At 46.5% G+C, this 10,241-nt stretch overlaps 1 long non-coding RNA gene across 1 annotated transcript in view; it reads right to left on the bottom strand.

Annotated features, from left to right (window-relative positions):
• Positions 1–2,525: 2,525 nt before the first annotated feature.
• Positions 2,526–10,241, bottom strand: part of LOC105511850 — a 35,884-nt gene continuing 28,168 nt past the window's right edge. The window contains exons 3-4 of the long non-coding RNA XR_001001777.1: positions 7,223–7,415; positions 2,526–3,037 (exon numbers count right to left, since the gene is read on the bottom strand). This is a non-coding gene — a long non-coding RNA (uncharacterized LOC105511850). The remainder of the gene's footprint in view (positions 3,038–7,222; positions 7,416–10,241) is intronic.

Genomic DNA, 10,241 nt, shown 5'->3' with positions numbered 1-10,241 from the left:
TCTCCAACACTTTTTCAGCCCTTGCCTCCTCCACCTCTCCTTTCCTCACCGCTGTAACAGTCCCCAGTGTCTACTGTTCCCATCTTTATGTCCATGAGTATCCAATGTTTAGCTCCCATTTATAAGTGAGAACATGTGGTATTTGGTTTTCTGTTCAGAAAGATTTCATTTTAAGATTTAAGATATTTGATTGAACTAATTTGTGTTGTTAAAAATGAAACTTAGGCCAGATGCGGTGGCTCACTCCTGTAATCCCACCACTCTGGGAGGCCGAGGCAGGCAGATCACTTGAGCTCAAGAGTTTGAGACCAGCCTGGGCACATGGTGAAACCCTGTCTCTACTAAAAGTACAAAAATTAGCCAGGCATGGTGGTGGGCACCTGTAATCCCAGCTACTCAGGGGGCTGAGGCAGGAAAATCACCTGAACCTGGGAATCAGAGGTTGCAGTGAGCTGAGACAGTGCCATTACACTCCAGCCTGGGTGACAGAGTGAGACTCTGTCTTTAAAAAGAAAAAAAAAAAAAAAAAAAAGAAAGAAAGAAAAAGAAAAGACAATTTAAAACTAAGATTTTATGGGTTGTGTTATGTTTTCAATGGACAAGTATCTCAGCCCCATACTTCTAATTGAAAAATGTCAAACATCTGATTGTTCCAGGCTTCAAAATATAAGTACTACCTAGCATTTGCATGAGGTTCATGATTTACAAAGCATTCTCTATCAGAGAACTTGCCTGCTGCTGTGTAAATCAAGGCTCATTTTGATGTATTATCTTTCCCATACTTTGTTCAAAAACAGATTTGAGATAGCTAGTAGGTATGTTACCAGAAGACACAGGTGTAGAGCCTCTTAGAAACTGAGTTCTATTACAGATGAAACTGCTAAAAACTTGGAGCATTTCAATTTCTAAACATAGCACTTGTGTATTCATCCTGCAGTTATCTTTTATTTTTTATTTTATTTTATTTTTTGAGATGGAGTCTCGCTCTGTTGCCCAGGTTGGAGTGCAATGGCGCCATCTTGGCTCACTGCAACCTCCATCTCCCGGGTTCAAGCGATTCTCCTGCCTCAGCCTCCCGAGTAGCTGCGATTACAGGCACCCACCACCACGCCTGGCTAATTTTTGTATTTTTAGTAGAGATGGGGTTTCACCATGTTGGTCAGGCTGGTCTCGAACTCCTGACCTCATGATCCACCTGCTTTGGCCTCCCAAAGTGCTGGGATTACAGGTGTGAGCCACCACACCTGGCCTATCCTGCAGTTACCTTTAACAAGGCCTGGACATTCAGTATGTACCTACACCTCTCAGGCCATTGCTGGAGCATGTAAGACTAAAATATGAGCTCATCTGAAGACTAATGTGTTGGAACAAGCTCTGAACGTGGGCAGGGCTGGGACGTCCCACCGTCCTCTTTTCATCACTTCCCCACTCTATGCATTTGGACGGATCTTTAGAGTCTCTGAGCTTGTTTCCTTGCGGAGAGACTAATGCCTGCCATGCCTAATTCTTAGCACTCTTTGTAGATGCAGTGTGATAAGGGGTGTGAAATTTACATGCACTGACACTGGTGGTGTTTTATTATTATAGATCCAGTGTTATAAGGCGCTGGTACCAACTGCAGCTCTATTTCTTGCTGTGTAATCATGGACAAGTTACCTCTCTGTCAGCCTCAAAGTCCATATCTGTCAAATGAAGAGGGCGAGGCTATATGTTTTATTTCTTTTTTCTTTTTTTAATTTTTTTAAGACGGAGTCTTGCTCTGTCACCCAGGCTGGAATGCAGTGATACCATCTTGCCTCACTGCAGCCTCCACCTTTCAGGTTCAAGCAATTCTCCTGCCTCAGCCTCCCGAGTACCTGGGATTATAGGCATGCATCACCACGCCAGGCTAATCTTTGTATTTTTAGTAAAGGTAGGATTTCACCATGTTGGCCAAGCTGGTCTCAAACTCCTGACCTCAAGTGATCCACCTGTCTCAGCCTCCGAAAGTGCTGGGATTACAGATGTGAGCCACGGCGCTGGCCTAGATGTTTTATTTCACTGCGACTCCAAGTGTAACTACCAGTATGTCGTGAAATAAGGAGCCTGCATTAGAATATTAAACAATGCCCTGCTTCCTTCATCGAGACAGTCTTGTTATCAAAACAAAACAAAAAACCACTGAGCTAAACTGTATGCTTAGTGACTAGTAGTAGTACACTGACTGTATTAGCCCTTCCATGACTACGTCATAGGATTTCAATGACATTCTTATCCTACTTGCAAGATAAACAGGGATCCAGGGAATTGATTAAATTCACGATTCACCCAGATGGGGCCATTGTCTCTTCTCATTACTCAACAGGTCTTTACAGGGGACCTACTATAGCCCAGCCCAGTGGTCCCTTCCCAGGACCCTCCAAATCAAATGGGGAGACAAGACATAAGCAAGGAACACCACAAGAAGGCTAGGCACAGGCAGTCCTACACAGAACAAAACTGCAGAGAAGCCCATGGAGTCAAATGTCTCTGAGACAGGACAAATGGGGAAGGCTTCCTAGAGGAGGTGGCATTTTCACCAGGGTTGATGAAGTTAATCTGCATTAAGTAAAATTTGGAAAGGTCTAGGAACACAGTGCCTTATACACAGTATTCTTGTGCTCGTTTCTTAGTAATCTAGAAATGGGTTCTGGTGCCCATGGGTGAGATACTGGCCAGTTCTCTCAGGCAGATAATCCAGACTTCTTGCATATAGCTAGATTCCCGTGAACACTTTGATGCATTTGTATTAGAAAGAAAACATCCAAGTCACAAATAGCATCTATGCAGGGAGAACTCTTACACCTTTTCCTTCCTCTGCAGAGACCAGTGACCTGTTGAAGTGGTACCTCTGGCTCAGTCAGCCTCAGTCTTCCTCTGGGACTCAGACCTGCTCTGGAAATAAAAAATGTTCCTGATATGTCATCAACTCTGTCCTCTTTGTGCTCAATTTGCATTTGACAACTGAAAAGTTAAGCAGATGCATCATCGGGCCTCTTTGTTCATTGTTTGCACTTCGCTGTAAAAAACAAGAAATGATTATTAAAAAATATATATAACTGCTGGAAAACTCCTTTCTCCCCTCTGGTTCAGAATCTTGCAATTGGGAATGTTTGTCGTATTTCAAATCAGCAGATGATAGTTGGCTGCATCTGCCCGTGTGGTACTTTTTTCTTTCGTCTGGGTTCACACATAAACTTTCTTTCTTTCCTTCCCTCTAAATTTCTGTCTTTCTTTTTACCTCTCTGTCTTTTGGTAGATTTTTCTTTTTTTCTTCCCATCTTTATGGTTTTTCCACACAATCCTTTAGCCATGTTATTGTTCAAATTTAACTTCCAATTCTCAAGTTACTGTGTGTGTGGTTTTTTCTTGCCTACAAAGAAATTATTCCCATGGGAAAAGATAAGTGTGAAACAAGGGCAGTCAGGGTCCTATCTTTGGGGTGTCCAGACTTATACAAAGAACTTTTTAATGAATTGTTTTTTTTTTCTCAAAAAAGGAAGACATGTGTAGCCTCTGCCCCAGAGGGGGAGATTTCTTGGCTGAGGAGGATAGATGGAGAGTGTTTCCAAACTCTCCACCTTCAAATCCTAAGTCTTTGAAAGCTATCCTAAGATAAAGCAACATTCTCTTGTGAATTTTGTAATAAGAATTCTTGACTTGTTGGGTACGAGGCACATACGAGCATGAATTGCCTTGGGTTTCCACAGCTCATCCTAGAATCCCTGGGAAGGGCTCCCTTTATTCCTGGACCGCCTTTGATGACACACAACCTTTGACCCTGATCAATGCATCCTCCTCCCAAGCAGTGCAGACAGAAGCAACTCTCTCAGCACCCAGAGGAAGCGCGGGCATTCGGCCCTGACCTCTCACCCTGCCCCTAACCTCACTGATAATTGAGTTTTCCATTCGTACTCACCAGCAGGCTCTCTACACAAAGAAACAAGCCCCCACCCACTTACTCTGTCTTTACCGAGATGAAACCACGAGCGGGGTCTGTTCAGCCAACACCAGCATCCGGTACCGGAACACACAAGACGGTCGGATCTGGGTCCCAGCTCCCCCATTCCATCCTGGGCCTCCCAGCACTTCCCATGCCCCTAGGACAGAGTACCGGACTCAGGCAGCATTTGTTCCTCCTAGTGTGTCACTTGAGAGAACTGTGTCTCTTTGAAAGATGTTCATGTTGCAGAGCAATTTAAAACATATACCTCCTTCCAAGTGTCCTTCCATAAAAGCCTGCTTTCCGGAAGCTCCTGGAATCCTAAAAACTGAATCAAAGACAATTTAAAATGAACTTTCTCTACCTCCCTTTGAATCTTTGTAAAATCTCTTATTGTAGAACAAAGTAAGCTATCAACAAGCCCTTTCAAAACATTTCCACCCCAAGTTTGCCCTATGCGTGGAAAGAATGGATGACTAGAATCACCCCCTTGACCTCCTGCTGAAAAGGACAAGGTACTGATTTGGGACGCAAGTCCCCAGCCAGTGAGTTGGTGCTCACGGAACTGCTGTCCATGAGGAGGGGAAGATGGAGCCCTGAGATGCCCACCCTGCCCTTGGCAAATGCTTGCAGGTTTCGAACTTAGGAATGGTAATGACCTAATTGGCATTATGCACTTCCCCCTGCAAGTAACACCATCTCCTTCGGCTCTCACACCCCCACTGAGGTAGTTAGATCTTGTGCCAAAAAAATCAAAGGGCAGAGGATGGGTCCAAGGTCACCAGAAGAAGTGGAGCCAAGACTTAGAGCCAAGTTTTTGGACTCTGCAGCCACGAAACTTGGTGAGTGCCCCGCTGCTTCCCGAGGAGCACCCCTGGAAGGCAGAAGAACGAGAGGAAGCTTCAAGGGTGGGACAAAGACACAAGAACATGTGAAAGCAGAGACAGAACTGTTCTTGCCAGAGAGAGGTGGAGACTTCAGAAGACAGAACTGTTGCCATGGCAGTGGCATTCTGGGGGGTGGAGGAGCTTCCTGGAGAGGAAGGGCCTCAGCTAAGCCTTAAGGCTGGAGCAGCATTGAGAGTGGTAGAGGGGAGATGGCGAGGGGCTTTAGCAGGGGGACCTGCCTGGGAAGAGGCTTCAAGCCAGAAGCCCTGATGGGGACAGTGACGAGGCTCCTGGGCTGATAGCCTGTTGGAGAGAGAGGGAGGGCCACACGTGTAAGGCCTTGAAAGTTGGGCCAGGAGTCGGGGCTTTCTGTGTAAGCAGTCTCTTAGAATACCTGCTGTAGGAGTGTAGTGTGCAGTCTTTAACAACCAGGACGTTTTCTCATTTGAAAATTGAAAAGTGGGAAAACTCAGCCAGAATGGCGCCCATATCTGGGCCAGCCAAAGTAAGACCCATTAGCCTAAAAGCCTCCTCTTCATTCCCCACTGCTTGCCCTCTTGCCCAGACGGTGTGAAGCTCCCTAGGCCCGTGCTCAATCTCCAGCCTTCTGGGCTGCTTTGCGGCAGATTCGGAGGCAAAAGGTCTGGGAGTGACTCAAGAATCTCTGTTTTTACTGAGTGCCCACAGGTGGTTGTTAACCTTGAACCAGTTTAGAAAGAAAAAACACCACCGTGAAGATCACCTGGGGCACTAGGAACTAACAGGGCCTCTCCTCTGCAAAGCCTGAGTCAGCAGGTCCATGGGGAGAACCAGGAATCCGGGTCTTTAACAAAAGCAGGGCCAGGTTTAGGTTGAGATGAGCAAGGTGAGCCATCCAAGTGCAGGGTCAACTCCCGTCCTCATTTCAAAGCTTCTTTGCTCCATTGCTCATCATGGACATTTTTGCACTGATTTTTATAGCATTTATCTTGATAACTGAGTTTTTTTTTTTTTTGGCCTCTCCTTAAAATTTACGCCTAAAAAGAGTGTCTCACTCACCTCACCCTTGTCTTAGTCCACAACAAAAGCCCCAGGTGATCCCTAGGATGATGGCTGAGTCCAGGACACTCAGCACAGCCTTCCAGCTCTTTCCTTTGCCTGCATTTCCAGCCACATTCACCTCCTCCCTGAGCACAGGCCCTGCACACCCACTCCAGCCCCGTGACCAGCTCTCCAAACTGCCTCTGCACATACTCCTCCCTCTTCTGGGAATGTCCTTGCTGCCTCTGGGGTCCCCACTCCACCTGGGCAGCCCCTCCTCCAATGCCACCAATGGCCCCCTGTATACATACAGGGCTGGGAGCTCTGCCACAGTCTCCTGCTGAAACTATCAGCCTCCCCCAACAACCCCAGGAAAGAACAGGGTCTTCACTTCTACGCTCATTTTGCCCGCACCCCCAAGTCAGGACTGTCTGACCATCCCATTATTGTTCAATGTTCCCGTGAGCCTCTTGAGGAAAAAGGAAATGTCTTATTCCAGACCCTCTCACTCCTAGAACATACCCTGGCACTGAAGAGAGGATGGATGGATGGACGGATGGCGGGGTGGGTGGGGGTGGGTAGGTGGATGGATGGATGGATGGATGAATGAATAAAAGTTGAGGCACAATGGGATGATCACAGGCCTTGGCCTCACAACCCAAACCTGGGCTTGAATCCGCCTTCACTACCCACCTCTGAATGCTCCAAACAAGTGACTTAACAACACTGGCCTCCATCTCCTCATCTATAAAATGGAACTAAGGTGGCTGCTTTGCAAGGTTGTTGTGAAAATTAAAAGCAGTTTACTGAGTGCCTGGGACCCAGTAATAGGTGATGCATAAATTGGAAAAATAACAGAGATCAGATGGCAGACTGCCTTTCCCCTCGGAACCATTGTATGGTGCTGTGTGCTCTGAGGGCCATGCAGTAAAGCACTATGTGGCTTGTTGCTGCGATCCTTCTAGGGTGGCTAAGCTTAGTCTGACGAGTGGTTCATAATGATCAAGGCTTAAGCGAGGCTTGGTCCCCAAATCCATTGGAGAGATTTTACATTCCAAAGTCAGATGGAGGAAAGAAACGATGTGGGTCTTCATGGAGTTTAAAGCCCACTGATTCAACTCAGATTTGAGGAACATCAGCTGGCACTTTCCACGTCTGTGTAGGGTGGCAGGCTGGGAGTCACACTCCTAGATGCTGTCGCAGACGGAGTCTCCGGAAGCCCCTTTCAAGTCTTAAATATCATGAGAAAGATTTTACCTTGGAGTAGACTTATCCTGACCTTTCATGCATTAATCAGGATTCTCCAGAGAAACACAACCTATACATATCCAGAAAGAAACAGAGAAAGATTTACTTTAAGGAATTGCTCATGACTCTGGATACTGGCAAATCTGAATTTTGCGGGAGAGGCGGACAGGCTGGAGACCCTGGGAAGTGTTGATGTTGCAGTCTTGAGTCCAAAGACAGCTAGAATTGAATCCGCCTTTGGATTCATCTTCATGAGGATTTCTTCATCTTCGAGGGACCTCAGTCTTTTCTCTTAAGACCTGGAGGATAATATGTTTATAATCTACTGACTTCAATGTTACTCTCATCTAAAAAAAAAAAAAAAAAACCTTTACAGTGACATTTAGACTGGCATTTGATCAAACAAATGGGCACCATAGCCTAGCCACATTGACGTATAAAATTAGCTATCATGCTCCCCAAGTTTGCAACATGAAAAAGAATCAGCCCACCCAACAGTCAGTTACTACATAAGAAGAAATAATGGGAAAGTACTTTGCCAGGGAAAAGACGCCCCACAGAACAGTGCTGCCAGGGTGGGGGCTGTTATAAATCCGCTGTTTGGGGACAACCAAGACAAACCAAGTGTTCTCCTAGACTGTTTGACAGACAAAAAGGAAGCTGGCAGAGTCCTTTCCAGGAAAACTCATTCATTCACCCAATACTGTTGGCTCTACTGAGCACCAGGCTTACCAGATCCCATGCAGTGGACAGATGTTACAACAAAGGGGCATGCCAAGGGGGAAAGCCAGGGGTGTGCAGCCTCCATACAGGAAACTCAGGAGGATGCTTATAATGAGCAGGAGTTGGGGGGAACTAGCAGCAAACTCAGTGGCAATCACCAGAGGAATGAGTAAGGAAAATTTAGTGATGCACGATGTGAAATTTTTTGCAGCATTTGGAAACAATTAACTAAATGTACACACAGCTTAGATTTTAAAAACACAATGCTGAATGGGGAAAAAGTAAGAAACAGAACAGTTGATAGCACAATATCGTTTATATAAATTGAGAATACATCACACAAGGCAACATGCTTTAGAGAGACGCATGTAATTTCAAGGATACAAAGCAGATGCGTTGGAGCAGTTGCCTATGAGAAGAGGGGGATGGGATGGGAATTTAAGTAGATAAATGAGAAGAGAAACCTGGCATGAATCAATGAGGTAATGTTTCACGAACTATAGAGTAAGTCAACCCTCTGCACTGTGGTCCAGAAAGTGGAAGAAAAATCATTGCTGAGAGCTGCCACCAGATTATCAAGATTTGTTCAAGGTCTATCTTTTCTTCTAGATCAGAAGTTATAGCCCAGGAGCCAAATCCAACCCACCACCAGGTTCTGTGAATAAAGTTTATTGGCACACAGCCACACTCATTCATTTACATATTGCCTGTGGCTGTTTCTACGGGACAATGGGAGAGTTGAGGAGTTGCAACAGAGACTATGTGGCCTGCGAAGCTTAAGAGAGTTATGAACTGGTTCTTTACAAAAAAGGTTTGCCAACCCCTACTCCAAACTAAAAGCTCCATGATGGCAAGGACCGTAGGTAAAGAGAAAAGAGAAAGCTCCATGAATAGTGATGTATCAACACTGGCCGAATATAAAACAAGCACACAGACTTCCCACAGCTCTAGGGTATGACTCAGACTGCAAGTGGTGGCCACTCAGTTCTTCAACAGCACCAAGGGCCCTCTGACCCTAGGCCTTTGTGTGTGCTGACCTTCTCTGTGGAACGTTCTCTCTCTGCTTCATCCTCCGACCAACTCTACCATAAGTCTTCCAGGAGTCTTCTCTGGTGTCCTGCCCCTAGCCTGGGAAGCCATTTAAAGCCTTTCATAGCACTCAGCACTTTCTGATAAAACACAGCACCCTGGTATTGTGTGCTCAACAGGGTGAACACATAGGTCTGCCTTCCTTTCTAGACCAAAACCTACACAAAGGCATGGACCAAGTCCTGCTTGATTCTGAGTTCCCAGCTTCTCTAGCACAGCACATAGTAGGTGCTCAATAAAATTTTTTAAAAAATAAATCAATGAATTCAAGAATGAGTAAATGAAAAGGTGTGATGGAGGGATGGTAAGCAGGACAGTGTGGCAGGAGCAGAGGACATGCAGGGACAGGGGAAAGAGTAAGATTAGGAAAGATTGGGGGAAATGATAAAAGGCCTGAAATGCCAAGAAGTAGATGCTTTCTTCCAAGGGGCATGTGCTGAGGCCTGACTTCCCAACACAAAGACTGTCTACTGCATGAATAATTGACTTGGAGCTGGAGGAGTCAAAATCCAGGTCATCACCCTGCCCCCCCGTGGAGATGGTGCAGCCCCGTTTCCATCCTGGTTCCTCGGCTGACCTGCTTCCAGCCTCTACTCATCCTCTGGTGGATGCAGGCATGACCTATTCCACACACGGTGAGGGCTCAGAATGGAGCCCCATACTGGGGCCTGCCCTGGCTTTGCCAAGACAGAGCATGTTCAGCTTCTCCCTGGTCCTGGAAGACAGGAGTGCCAGATGGAGTCTTTAGGCTCTATTCTCTGCAGTCCTCTGAGCCCATGGCCTTCTGGCTTGTAAGCATATAATAAACCAAGCACCTTTTCCCTTTGCTGTGGGCTATAAGAGTAGAAGGCATCGCAGAGTCCTGAAGACCCCCAGAGAGCACTGACTCCACATTGTAGCTCCTCTCACTGCCTCCAGTCCCCTCGGTCCCTGTACCCACCTGGGAAGGCTTTCTATGGGACTTTCACACATACTCACCTATTCTGTGTGTACTAGAAGCAAGGCAAGGCAGAAGGTGGTGTGTGGCCCAGATGTGCTAAGCTTCCAACGCAGGGGAGCCCTGTGTCATCTTAAATCTGAGATGGTAGATCCGGGCCTTGAAGTACAAGGGCAGCGTGCCCCTCACTATCTAAGACCTGGAATTGCTGGGAGGTGACATAATAGGGTGGCATTTTGGCTTTCCAGGGCTGCCATCACAAAGACCCACAGACAGAATGACTGAAATAGCAAAAATTTTCTTCCGGCCGGGCGCGGTGGCTCAAGCCTGTAATCCCAGCACTTTGGGAGGCCGAGACGGGTGGATCACGAGGTCA

The sequence above is a fragment of the Colobus angolensis genome, unplaced genomic scaffold, assembly GCF_000951035.1.
Source record: "Colobus angolensis palliatus isolate OR3802 unplaced genomic scaffold, Cang.pa_1.0 Scaffold205, whole genome shotgun sequence".
NCBI lineage: Eukaryota > Metazoa > Chordata > Mammalia > Primates > Cercopithecidae > Colobus > Colobus angolensis.
This window is presented reverse-complemented; position numbering and strand designations above follow the sequence as displayed.